Genomic DNA, 14,432 nt, shown 5'->3' on the forward strand with positions numbered 1-14,432 from the left:
AATTGTTTATGGTTTTACATCCTAATAAATAACAAGCATAAACCCTAAACCCCAAAAATTATACTTTATCCATAAACCCTAATAAATAACAACCCTAAACCCCAAACCCTAAACCCTAAACCCTAAACCATCAAACTATATAAGTGATGCTATGACTCATAAAAACAATTTTATTTTGGTTGGTCATTTTAAACTTTCATTACACAAACTGCATTTTTTTGGGGTTTAGGGGGAAGAAAATATATCAATGACTTCATAGGAGTTGAAGTTGAATTTTTTGAATTTATTTTAAATTTATTTTTAAAATTTTGAATTAAAAATAATAAAATATTCTTATATCAACAACAAACCACGGCGGGGTTAAGTAACTAACGACGTTGTAAACAATAATAAACGACTAACAGGTAAACAAAACGTCGTTTAAAAAAGAAACCACGTCGGATTTTTCACCATACGACGTAAACTCAATATTCCACGACTCAATCACCGTCGTTAAAAGTAATACCCTAAACTTTAAAACCATAAATTATATATTTGTAAAATTTAATTTTATAAAATTGTTTATGGTTTTACATCCTAATAAATAACAAGCATAAACCCTAAACCCCAAAAATTATACTTTATCCATAAACCCTAATAAATAACAACCCTAAACCCCAAACCCTAAAACCTAAACCCTAAACCATCAAACTATATAAGTGATGCTATGACTCATAAAAACAATTTTATTTTGGTTGGTCATTTTAAACTTTCATTACACAAACTGCATTTTTTTGGGGTTTAGGGGGAAGAAAATATATCAATGACTTCATAGGAGTTGAAGTTGAATTTTTTGAATTTATTTTAAATTTATTTTTAAAATTTTGAATTAAAAATAATAAAATATTCTTATATCAACAACAAACCACGGCGGGGTTAAGTAACTAACGACGTTGTAAACAATAATAAACGACTAACAGGTAAACAAAACGTCGTTTAAAAAAGAAACCACGTCGTATTTTTCACCATACGACGTAAACTCAATATTCCACGACTCAATCACCGTCGTTAAAAGTAATACCCTAAACTTTAAAACCATAAATTATATATGTGTAAAATATGAAAACCTCAGCAAATTGTTTTTTCTTTTATAATATGAAAACCTCAGCAAATTGTTTTTTCTTTTATAATATGAAAACCTCTGCAAATTTTCAGGGAAAAAAAGGATGTATATTATAGACAAAATTTGTACATTATATATATTATAGACAAAATTAGTACATATAAAAATATCAAGTGTTCCAAAAATCCTCTAATCCATATGAAGGCAAACAAACTCTGCCCATTCTTTCCTGACTTCATCAATGGCTGCTTGGGGGTATGGCGCTTGATCTTTTCCCTTGGCAAACTGCAATCCATAAACAACGATTATTAAGCTTTACAAAATAAAAAGAAATTCAGTCACAGACGACGTTTTTTTATAACCGACGTAGTCTATCGATTCAACGACGGTAATTTTAAATGACCGTCGTTGATAATACAAAACCAAATAAAATGTTTCTGAAAATTTTTTCTTACCTTCTTCTCAAACTCCAAGGAAGGATCCATGATGATGTCCCTCATGAAGCGCATGACATAATACCCGCATTCGACACCTGGGTTGCTTTGGTGTGCCTGGCGAGTTTTCCAAATTGGTGCTTTACGGCCTGGTCTGCCTATGTGGGAATTATAAATTTTTAAAGCACTGTTCACGATGTTTTTGCCCTCCTCATCCACCACACGATTTCCAGGCAGAGGATCCAGAAAATAGACGGTTTCCCTCTTTGCCCTCACAATCAGCAAGACCCAATGACGGCTGCACAAAAATAAAATAAAAAACGACGGTTATTTATAAAAACCGACGTATTATATAGTTTCACACGACGTAAGAACTTAATTATCGACGTGATTATAAATTTATCACGACGAGAATTAACTACCGACGTGGTTAGTTGTTTCAAACGATGGTATAAATAAATAACCGACGTGGTTAGTTGTTTCAAACGATGGTATAAATAAATAACCGACGTGGTTAGATGTTTCAAACGACACAGAATTAGTTAAACAGTTTTATAAGTGAAAATCATACAAACAAAATCCATTTAAGGAGACTAACCCTGGATTGTAAGGCATCATGAAAATCTGTTCACCATCTGTTTTCAAGTCGAGCTACAATTAGTGATCATCGATTAGTGACCAGCGTTGGCACTAACTTGAGCAGGGTCGATAAAGCCAACCATGCTGCACATATTTGCTTCTCTCAAAAGATCATATAAGCACCTAAATATATAAAACAAACGACGGTCATTTATACACAAACGACGTATTATATAATTTCACACGACGAACTGAAATAGAAAGCAGACGTGATAACTAATTTATCACGACGGTAAAAAACGACGTGGTTAGTGATTTAAAACGACGCAATAATTAAACAACCGACGTCTTATGATATAATGTTTGATATTTGATTAGGACAAACCTCATATATACTGCAACCACAGTAGCCCCAATTTCTTCCATGCCTGCAAATTGTGTAATATCTTCATGCAAGACGAAGGTACTTCGATCTGCACCAAACACCTCCTTCTCAATGTTGAAAGTCATGATCTTCCCCTGTGGCTTTAGTGTAGTTTCCACATAACCACAAAGGGATTGTAAGGAAGATGGCACCTCCACATTTGAATAATCGAGTACTTCATCACCCTGTTTAAAGAAATAAAGCAAAATAAATTGTTGTGGTAATTCATTAAAAACGACGGCTTAAATTAAACAACGTCGTCTGATTATAATTTAAACGACGGTAATTAAATACCGTCGTTTTAGATTATTTATTACGTCGTAGAAAATAAATTCCGACGTCTAATGTTAAAACAAACGACGGTTTAAAGTAAAATATTGACGTCTGAAATGTGAAAAACAAATTAAAAAGGCAAAGTTATGAGAATATACCTCCTCGTCATGCTTTTCTTCATCTTGTTTTTCTTCTTTCTTCTCTTCAACATTTGTGTCTTCCTCTTTGCCTTCATCTTTATTCTCTTTTTCTTCTTCCTTCTTCCCTTCATCAATTGTTTCTCCCATCTTCTGTTCATCTTTATTTTCTTCTCTCTTCTCTTCATCTTGATTATCTAAAGCCCCAGATTTCTGTTTTAAATAATAAAGAAATATATATATATATAAGACAGATTGTACAGAGAGTAAAAAAATTAAACCAAAACGTCGTGGTAAGGCATAACATAAGACGGTATGTAAGAATTATGGACGTCTTAAAATTATTAAACGATGGTAAATAATAAACGTCGTGGTAATTTTATATCACGTCGTTGAGGACAAAAACCGTCGTCTAAAAGCCACAAAGTACGACGTCTAATGGCGTGTAAAACAAGTAAACTAAATACGACGTAATATTTAAATAAACACGACGGGTTATTTACAAAATCGTCGTGGTATGGTTTTAAAACGACGGGTTTATTCATAATAACGACGTCTAATGTTAAAAAAAAACAGGGAATTCAAAGTTCAGTTATGTTACCGTTTGTTCTTGCTTTCCCCATTTCAGATATCATCCTCTAAATGTAGGGATCTCACTTCAGCCCCAGAACAGCTTGCTTTATCAGACATTGGATTCATGGGACTTGTTTTCGGTTTAAGCATGCTTGGATCAAAATTGGGGATGAGTTGGGAAAGCTGACTTAGTAAATGTTCCCTCTCAGCCTCTACTAATTGTTTGGTTCTAGCTTCCATCTTCTTAGTCTCTTCTTGAAGGACAATTCTTACACTTTCCTTCAATTGATCAGCAAACTTCACCCTTTGTGGTCTAGGTAAATTGAAGAATTGCCTAGGGGAAATCCCAGCACCTACCCCTCTTACTCTCCCTGGATGCTCGGGACCCAAAGCCATGGTCAACACATCATTACGCGATTATACTCAGATGCCTTCAGCCACTTGTTTTTGCAAGTCATCCTAAAACAAAGACAAAAAAAAAAGTCAGCACACGACGGTTATTTATAAACAAACGACGCATTATATAATTTCACACGACGGACCAATATAGAAATCGACGTTATAATATCTTTATAACGACGTTAATTAAAACCGACGTGGTTAGTTTCTTAAAACGACGCAATAAATAAACCACCGACGTCTTATGCTGTAATTACAGAAAACAGAGTTGTGATTTCAGATTTAGATATTTCACGACGTTTTTGAAAACATTTCGACGTAGTAATAACATTAACACGACGGAAAACATTAACCACCGACGTCTTATGCTATAATTACAGAAAGAGTTGTGATTCCAGATTTATATCTTTCACGACGTTTTTAAAATATTTCGACGTAGTAAAATCATTCACACGACGGAAAAAATATAATATAAGACGTAGTAAGAATTCTACACAGTAATATAAAAATTTAAAACAGAGTGTGTAGGCTTACAATTAATTTTGCTTTCTCTGCCACCTTTGGATCCGGGATGTTACCAAGTTTGTCCTGTCTAGCTTTCTTCCATAAGGTAGATCGATCAATTTCTACCCCAGGCATGGTTTCCTCCAATTGATCCTCCAAACCAGCATATCCTTTTCGAGACAATCGATGATTGTACTCAAGTTTCTCCCTAATCTATGCATGTTGAGAATGCACAGACTCAAAGTCTTTGGATAACCTTGAAGCTACAAAGGCATCCCATTCTCGCTTTCTCTATGAATTTATATACTGCAGGGGGTTGGCTTAATTTCTCCCTCTCATTGATGTATGGAAGGATATAATGCCTCGTCAGTGTAGACTTGAAATCCTTCCATTTCTTGGCAGCAGAAGATAACACCGAGGTCTTGCCCCCTTGACCTACCACAAAAGCCATGTCAACGGCTTCCCAAATCTGCTCCTTTATATCATTGGGGATGTCAGCCCATTTCTTGTCCACAAGTGGGACTCTGGAGCGTGCCAACACACCAATGTAGGATGCATCTCAGTATGTGCAGGGCCACATCCTTTCCCCCTTTTATTGTACTCAACAACTGGCTTGATTTTCTGCAATTTTCTCTTCACAACACGAGGCATTGTGCTCATACCTCGACCTGACTTTGAATCCTCAGAAATTGTTGTCGTGCTGCTTGGTTCTTTCTCAGCAGATGAAACAAACTTCATCTTCTTCAAGGGCTTGTCTTGAGGAGTTACCATTCCAAGCTCCTTACCTCCATTTTTTTTGGAGCCAGAGTACTTACTTTGGTCTTGAGAAACCATGGTTACAGAATAAACAAACCTGCAAGTGAAAATATTTTGTGAAAAAATTAGAACACAAACGACGGTTATTTATAAACTACGACGTATGATAAGATTTTACACGACGTAATAACATAACATCAGACGTAATAAATGATTAAAGAAGAACAATATAAATGTTTAAACAACGACGAAAAAATATTAAATAAGACGTAATAAGAACTTATTACGTCGATATTTACACGACGTCGTGATATTCATATTAACACGGCGTAAATATTAATATAACGTCGTGTTATGTATATTCACACGACGTGAATAATAAGCTACCGTCGTATTTATAAGAAACCAAAAACATTTTTCTTTCTTTGTGAATGTTTGATTGCAGGTTTCATTTCTCTGAAACATGGTTTTTGTTTTTCCTAATTTGATAAAATACAAAGAAAAAAAGCTTTCTCATCTTTTTATAGACGACGGTATCTTATTATAACGTCGTGGTATGAACATTCACACGGCGTCAATAATAAGATACCGTCGTCTATATAAGATACCAAACCCTACTTTCTTTGTCTCTGTATTTTATCATATTAGGAAAAACGAAAACCATGGTTCAGAGAAATCAAACCTGCAACTAAACAAGCAAATAAAAAATTGAATGTCATTTTAAAAACAACTTAGATCAATTTTAAGACGACGCTAGGACGACTGACGACCCGTCGTGGTCTACGTATTTAACCACGTAAATAAAAAGCTACCGTCGTCTTATTTAGTTGGGTTAGTTATGTTCAAAGTTCAATCTTTCCCTCTCTGTCTGTGTATTTTATCAAACTTGGAAACAAAAAAATGATTTTCGCCAGAAAAAAGGTAAAAAGATTTTCAAAACAAAAACAGTATGAGCATGCAATATAGCAACAAAAATAGTGAGAAATGAAAGCTTACCTTTTGCGTGCAATGAAAGCTTTCTCTCGGATTTTGGTGTTTAAGTTCAGAGGCGACGATGAAGACAAGAGGAAGACGATGAGATACTCTGACAGTGCTCGACAAGGAAAAAGACGAAAAGTTTTCTCTGGGAGATTGAAATGTTTTCTCGGGTTTGGAAACAGTGCATGTGTAAGTCGGTAGACGAAAAGTTGTATATGTATACAAACCGTTTCATAGTAATAAGACGGCGGTTTACATAGAACCACGACGTATTAATAGACAAACTACGACGCTAATTTGAACTTATGACGTGGTACATAAATACGACCGTAGTGTTGTAGGTACCGCCGTAGTAAACTCCTAAATAAAAGTCGATAACTCAATATCTCGCGTCATGGTTGAAATATTTAACACGACGGTTGTTTTAAAGTTACGACGTTTATTTTTATAATATACGTCGTTTTATTGTAATATACCGACGTGGATAACACTAAACTAAAACGACGTATTATTTTTCCGACGACGTGGATTCGTTTTTAAACGTCGTTATGTGTAATATAACCGACGTGGATTTTATTTTTTTTATTATAAATATAATTCTTTTCCCCTTTTTCTTATAGTGTATTTTTCAAAAACAGTGCCTTATAGATATAGTTTTTTTTCCCGAGGAAATTAATGTTCTAGAATTTGTAAAGTTTCTTTTCTAGGTGACTGATTTAAATCAAATAAAAATATAAAACAACGACTGTTTTTGTTATACCGTCGTCGTTTCTTGTCGTTTTAAGTAAGAATAAAACGACGTAATATATTTGTTACCGACGAGAATTGTTTTTTTTAAACGTCGTTATGTGTAATATAACCGACGTGGATTTGGTTTTTTAATTATAAATAGGGTTTTTTTCCACGGGTTCTTTCAGTTTTAGTATTCGATTAGGGTTTCAACTTCTTCTTGCCCCTTTCTCTGTCTCACCTCATCTCTTGGGAAGTTTTAGGAGTCAATTGTTTGGATGTGAATGTGTGTGTGCGTTTGTGTAGATACACAAACGCACATACATCATTCACTTCCAAAAAATTGTCTCTCTGATTGCAAATCTGTGGCTGCCGTCATGAAATTTTAGGAGGCAATTGTTTGGATGTGAATGTGTGTGTGCGTTTGTGTAGATACACAAACGCACACACATCATTCACTTCCAAAAAATTGTCTCTCTGATTGCAAATCTGTGGCTGCCGTCGTGAAATTTTAGGAGGCAATTGTTTGGATGTTGATGTGTGCGTGCGTTTGTGTAGATACACAAACGCACACATATCATCAACTTCCAAAAATTGTCTCTCTGATACAAATCTGAGGCTGCCGTCGTCAAATTTCAGAGGCAATTTTTTGGATGTTAATGTGTATGTGCGTTTGTGTATCTCAAAGACACAAATACACATACATCATTAACCTCTAAAATATTGTCTTTCTGGTAAGATTATAATGAGCAACAGATCTGGAGTTCCATCTTGTAAGATTTCCTAACCCTTGTGATCTCAGAATAATCTGATTATGTCGGCGGTTTTCTATATAAACCGTCGTGGTTATTTCAATTCTTGTCGTTAGGTAGATCTACCGACGTAGGATAACAAAATCGAAGAAATAAATTTTTAAAAAATTCTTATTCAGACGACGGTTTAAATATAATTTATGACGTATAAAGTGGACAAATACGACGTTAAATTCTATAATACGTCGTTATATGAAAACCCCAACTTGGTAAGATTGAAAGATGTCGTCGTAGAAATACGAGAAAGACGTCGTTATATTTACCTTTGCCGTAGTTGTACATTAATTTAATACGGCGGTATTTTGTATTTTACCGCCGTGGATTTATTTGTAATTTTACGTCGCCTTATACGAAAACTTGGTCGTGTTAATTTCGGGTAAAAACGACGGCTTTTTTGAAACCGTCGTCTTTACTTTCTACGTCGGTCGGTTCATAACTTCCGCCGTTATTTGTTGGCTATGATTTTACCTCATGAAAATCCTATTTCAATAAGACGTCGGTTTTTAAATTAAGTACGTCGTGTTTTGGAACAGCCATTTGAAACTCCATTTTTAGTTGTCTAATGTGTTATTACTGGCGGTTTTATAAAACCGTCGTCTTTTAAAAACAACGACGGTTTTCACGTAGACCGTCGTGTTTTTGTGGTCGTCTTTTTCACTTTTTGTAGTAGTGAGATGAGTTGAACATTTAAGATGTGATCAAGTTTAATAAACTAAACACGTGAACATGATGAAAACCTACATTAATTTTTCAACCATGCATTATATATCTCGCTCAAGTGGCATTTTCGAGTGACTTTGCATGTTATATTATATATATATATATATAATATGACCTGTAAAACTTTCCATGGCTAGGGTTGAATTATCTCAACAGAACAAAGAAAAATAAGAGGTCTTGGCTCTAGGGTTGAATAATTTGACCTGTAATTTCCATGGCTAAGATTATTCAACAGAAAGAGACAGAAAGCAAGAAAAAGACAAAGCTCTCCTCCGTCCACAAATATTCCATTGATATTTGTCATCTCCATTGATATTTTATAAATATTATCGATATTTTAGACCTTAATTCACGAGCAGTGTCACTGCTTGATTGGCATATAATTAGTTGACCTCTTTAGTATGATTAAATTAGGAACTAATGTCATCTTTCTATTTATTTTTTTTCCAAACTGATTAAGACATAAATTGCTGGCGGCCCCGATTGATAATAGCATAAAAATAATTAAAAATTCATCCATCGCTAACTCACACCCTTAAAGTGGGAAATATATTATCATTAATAATCATGGGTGAGCATATTTAAATTGTGGACTGGAAGGGAGAAACAGACACAGAAAGGTTGAATCAGTCTCACTACCGACATTCCGAATCAATTCATGTTTTTATTTTTTTGCTGTATATGTATTTCCATTTAGACCCGGCAATTGTGCGGTCGTACACGGTAGACCAATCAATTTATTCAGTTAACGAATTTTCTAATTGTTGACCAATAATATGCTCGTGTTACAACTAGAAACTAATTTAATATGATTAATATGACCCAAAAAAAAAAGTAAACATGAGATCAACAGGTGCATGTATGTGTCATAATTGATAGACTTATTTTAATGGTGAATCTATGAGAGAGATAGTACACAAGTTGGTATCTAAAGATGGTCTCCCTAGTATCACCCTAACTGATAATTATACACAATCGTGAACGGAATATTATCCTCCAATAGCGTGAAGCACATGCAAAGATTCACAAAGTCACATATGAACAAGGACCATTTAACACACTAAAGTCTTCGTTTGAAAAAAATACACCCAAACAGAGACACACACTAAAGTCTTGTTTGTTGACTCTAGACCATTTAACACATCAGATGCCATCACCATCGCTACAACATTCAAGTCAAAAGCACATTTCTTCATATGAAAATTCGCCGGTTTTACGTTATTTTTAGGCCACCCATATAGCAACTTTATGGCTCGCTCATATAACAACTGTTTTTCCCTTCAAATTTATGAAACAAGCAACAGTCAACCTCACTCTGCTCAGACCTAGTAGCTTATCGCGTTCCATGACTCACTCATATTTTGAAACTTCTTGGCATAAACTTCTTGGCTGTTGGGTTGCTGGCTGTGCGGGCTTATCGCGTTATATATATATATATATGTTACCTCATTTTCTTATTGCCCTAGACATTTGTCACTCACTCTTTGCTGAAAACTAAGTGACTTAATTTCTAGAGCTAACAAATCACAGAGATTAAAAGAATGAAGTTTGGGAAGGAGTTCGTAACACAAATGGTGCCAGAATGGCAACAAGCATACATGGATTATGATTATCTAAAATCCTTCCTAAAAGAAATTCAACGCTTCAATCAAAGACACAAGCCTCCACCAGTAGATACCACACCCCGCAGTCGAAGGCTTAAATTGTACAGAGCCTTCAGTGGTCTCATGTCGCAAAGCCCGCACAGCAAGCAACCCAACAGCACATCCTCCACATCCCCTCCAGACATTGAAAGCCAAGCCATTCTTGTGAACTCTGTAAGACGTGATGGCTCCAAGAGCTACCAGACCACGTTTCTTATGGCTGCAGAGGAAGGGGGTGTGCAGGAGTCGGAGTATTTTACAAAGGTTGATGATGAGTTCAATAAAGTGGACAAGTTTTATAGGTCTAAGGTGGATGAGGTGATGAAGGAAGCTGCTGTGCTCAACAAGCAAATGGATGCTTTCATCGCGTTTCGCATCAAAGTGGAGAATCCGCAGAGGTCGTTCGATTGGTCAGGGGAGATGACTCGTCTTGCTTACGATATTGCTGCTTCAACAGCTGCATTGGCAGCTTCCACGCCCAGCGGAGTCAGAGCAAGCAGTAAGTAATGTTGTGCTTATTGTGATGATATGTGTATTTTCTGGGCTGATATTCTGCTTATGTCCAAAACTACGTTGTTTTTTCACGTGCAGGGCACGCAGCCATGGCTATGGATGTGATCGAAGAGAGTGGATCAAATAGCCAGGAGGAACATTCTGGTGATGAAGAAAAAGATGGAAAAAAGACTGAGAATGCTAAGACTCAAGAAAAGAAGGCAGAGAGCTTAAGAGGCGCTAGACCTTCGCCACTGGACATACTAAATCATGTGACAATGAATCACACAGTTGAGACTCCGGTTTCGACCATTAAAAGCTTCCTCCATGTGCCTCCACAGACAGAGCTCAAGTTCAGCAGAGAAAATCTGAAGAAAGTTGAAGAGCAGCTTAAGGGCGCTTTTATTGAATTTTACCGGAAACTTCGGCTTCTAAAGAGCTATAGGTAAGTTGAAGAGCAGTTCGGTTGTTTTTTTTTCCTCCTATTTTTCTTTCTTTTATCTGTGTAGCTAATTAATTTTTGTTTTTTCCCATGAATGAAACAGCTTCTTGAATACGTTGGCTTTTTCAAAAATCATGAAAAAATATGATAAGGTATTTCTCAACACCAGAAATTCCTGAAAAAATGTTTGCTATTACATGTTATTAGTAAAATCTTTGTCAGTATTTCATTTGGTCTGTATTACTTTTGCAGATTACTTCAAGAGATACATCAAAATCTTACATGAATATGGTGGATAACTCCTACCTTGGTAGCTCTGACGAGGTGAGAATTCTTCATGCATCATGCTAAAGAGAAGAAAGATAAAACAATTTAAACCTCAAATCTTTCTATGACGATGTTGAAATATAATGAATTTCTGTTCTGATATGGCACTTGCCACCACTGCAGATTACCAAGCTTATGGAGAGGGTTGAAACTACATTCATAAATTATTTCTCAAACTCAAATCGCAGAAAAGGAATGGTCGTCTTGAGGCCAAAAACAAAGATAGAAAGACATAGGATAACATTTGCCATGGGTAAGGCCTCTAGCTAAATCAGTAGAGTTAAATTTTTTACACTGAACAAGGACAGTTTTGGTATCAATTTTCTCCCCTTGAATCTGTTTATTGGAAATCTTTAGGTTGCTTTGCTGGCTGCACAGCTGCTCTTATATTAGCACTTATTTTGATGGTGCGTGCTCGCAATATTAACAATGCCAACAATCCTGAATTTGACAAAGGAAAACCCAGTACATGGATAACATGTTTCCCTTATACAGGTACTTATAATTAGGCCTTTGCTCTACTACTCTTCTTCCCAAGTTTCCAACCAAAAATAGTACTCAATTCTCTCGACATGTTAAACTTTCTTGCAGCTTGTTTGGATTCATTTTTCTGCACATGTTTATGTATGCTGGCAACATATACTTTGGAGGCGGTTCAGAGTCAATTACTCTTTCATATTTGGTTTCAAGCAAGGAACTGAGTTGGGCTACAGAGAGGTTCTTCTTCTCAGTTTTGGTCTGGCAGTGCTAGCACTTGCTTCTGTGCTCTCAAATCTTGACATGGAGATGGACCCCAAAACCAAAGATTACAAAGCACTAACCGAACTTCTCCCTCTCTTCTTGGTTTTGGTAAGATCATAAATTCAACCATTTCATTTTAGCAGCTGCATTGGTCTAGGATCATAAACTGAACTAAATTCTTTTTATGCAGCTTGTAGTTTTGATATTATTATGCCCCTTCAACCTCATATATCGTTCAAGTCGCTACTTCTTCCTCGTTTGTCTGTTTCACTGTATCTGTGCTCCTCTGTATAAGGTAATTAAAGTCAATTTAAGACACTTTTTTTCTTCTTCTTCTTCTTCGAAGTGAAACTGAATGAACTTAGTTGGATGGTCTAATAATCTGGAAATTTTGCTTCTTTTTCAGGTCACACTCCCGGATTTCTTCTTGGCAGATCAGTTAACTAGCCAGGTCAGTAAAATGATCCTACTAAGTCCTAAATCACCATTGCAGTCGTATTATTTTCCTGTTTTTCTTCTCTCTGTTTGAAAAAACTGAGTGTCAATAAATTGTTTTCTTGTAGGTGCAAGCCATTAGAAGTCTGCAATTCTACGTTTGCTATTATGGTTGGGGAGACTACAAACTCAGACAAAACACTTGCAAATCACAAGATGTCTTCAACACTTTCACTTTCATTGTTGCTTGTATTCCGTATTGGTCTCGTCTCCTTCAGGTACACAGCTTATCCCTTCTTTTCTTGCAAATGTCCACATAAGCTTCATTATCCGCCACAGCCAGACACTTAGAATTGTTTGCTGTTCCATTTTCTTGCAGTGCCTCCGCCGTTTGGTTGAAGAGAAAGATCCCATGCAAGGTTACAATGGGCTGAAATATTTCTTTACAATAGTAGCCGTTAGCATGAGGACAGCATACAATCTAGAGAGTCTTAAAAATGAGGTGAACTGGAAAATTCTTGCTGGGGTTTTCTCAATTGTTGCAGCAATCTATGGAACATATTGGGATCTTGTTGTGGATTGGGGACTTCTGCAACGCAATTCCAAGAACCGCTGGTTAAGAGACAAACTCTTGATCCCTTACAAAAGTGTATATTTCGGAGCCATGGTGAGTATCGAGTAACGTTCTCTTGCCAAACTTATATATGCTTATATTGCAATGTTAAAAACACGTTCAGGCTAGAACCAACTTGATCAATTGCAGGTTGTGCTTAATATTTTCTGACTGATTTTTGGACAAAACAATGCAGGTGTTAAATGTGTTGCTGAGATTTGCCTGGTTGCAGACTGTTTTGAATTTCAATGTTTCTTTCATGCATACACAAACCATGATTGCGGTTGTGGCCAGCTTGGAGATAATCCGTCGTGGGATATGGAGTTTTTTCAGGTTGGAGAATGAGCATCTGAACAATGTTGGCCAGTACAGGGGGTTCAAGTCAGTGCCATTGCCCTTCAACTATTATGAAGACCATGGCAAACATGAGTAGCCAAAGAAATTACAATTTACGAAGAACGGAAATCAGAATCAGTGTTGGCCTTTTGTGAGGCAACAACAAGATGCAACCTTTGATTTTTGGAATGGTCTAAATGTTGCGAAATGCAAGCAAATGCACTGGGCTCGGAATCCTACGTGGAGACACTTCATAGCTTCATGTTCCTAATGTTTTGCTTCTAGTAGATTTTGGCCAAATTAATGCGCACAACGAAAGAATTTCCAATTCTCAGACCAAATATATATATTTTTCCAAATCATTCAATTACACTCTCATTGATTTTTATTCTTTAATTTCTTTAAAACTCCCAAAAAAAAAAACAATGGTCAATAAACACCCATTTCGGTTGCCAGATTATGAAATTTTAGAGACCAGATCAGCTCCTGCGTATCAGAAGAACTAGAAAGAAAATATAAAAAAATTATTCAAAAGAAATTTCTACTTGTATATGATGTGGTCAGAGTCCTTAAAAGAGAATGAGGCCAATTACTTTTTCTTATTTAAGAAATTTGGAAAACTGTGAAAGATAATATATTTGGTGATGTGAAGTGGTAGAAAAACTCGTTGGATGCATCATAGTTTGAGTAAAATATTCACACTAGGACTGTTATATAACGCACGTTGATTCGTAAAAGGCAAGTAAAAAACATAAAAGATTAGCCGCCAACATACGCCGAATGGCATAAATTATTTGACCCAATTATAAGAGGAAACTGTCCAGAAACTATGCACCGAAACTATTATATGACTAATACCTAATTTTTCTTTATTTAAACTGTTCGAACTTATCACTTAAGTATGGTCTAATTAAACATTGTCACGAAACATTTTTAATTAGGTGAACAAAATTTGGTGAACAAATATGAAAAATATAATGGTA

The 14,432-nt window shown here is 35.8% G+C and overlaps 1 pseudogene across 1 annotated transcript; it reads left to right on the forward strand.

Annotated features, from left to right (window-relative positions):
• The first annotated feature begins 9,809 nt into the window (after nt 1-9,809).
• Nucleotides 9,810-13,837, forward strand: LOC103321542 (phosphate transporter PHO1 homolog 3-like; annotated as a pseudogene). The gene is made up of 12 exons (XR_016123818.1): nt 9,810-10,562; nt 10,655-11,000; nt 11,101-11,149; nt 11,250-11,321; nt 11,448-11,577; nt 11,682-11,819; nt 11,916-12,173; nt 12,256-12,360; nt 12,472-12,516; nt 12,629-12,778; nt 12,880-13,167; nt 13,310-13,837. The product of XR_016123818.1 is annotated as a phosphate transporter PHO1 homolog 3-like (transcript).
• Nucleotides 13,838-14,432: the final 595 nt, after the last annotated feature.

Source organism: Prunus mume, linkage group LG2 (assembly GCF_029339155.1).
Source record: "Prunus mume cultivar Tortuosa linkage group LG2, ASM2933915v1, whole genome shotgun sequence".
NCBI lineage: Eukaryota > Viridiplantae > Streptophyta > Magnoliopsida > Rosales > Rosaceae > Prunus > Prunus mume.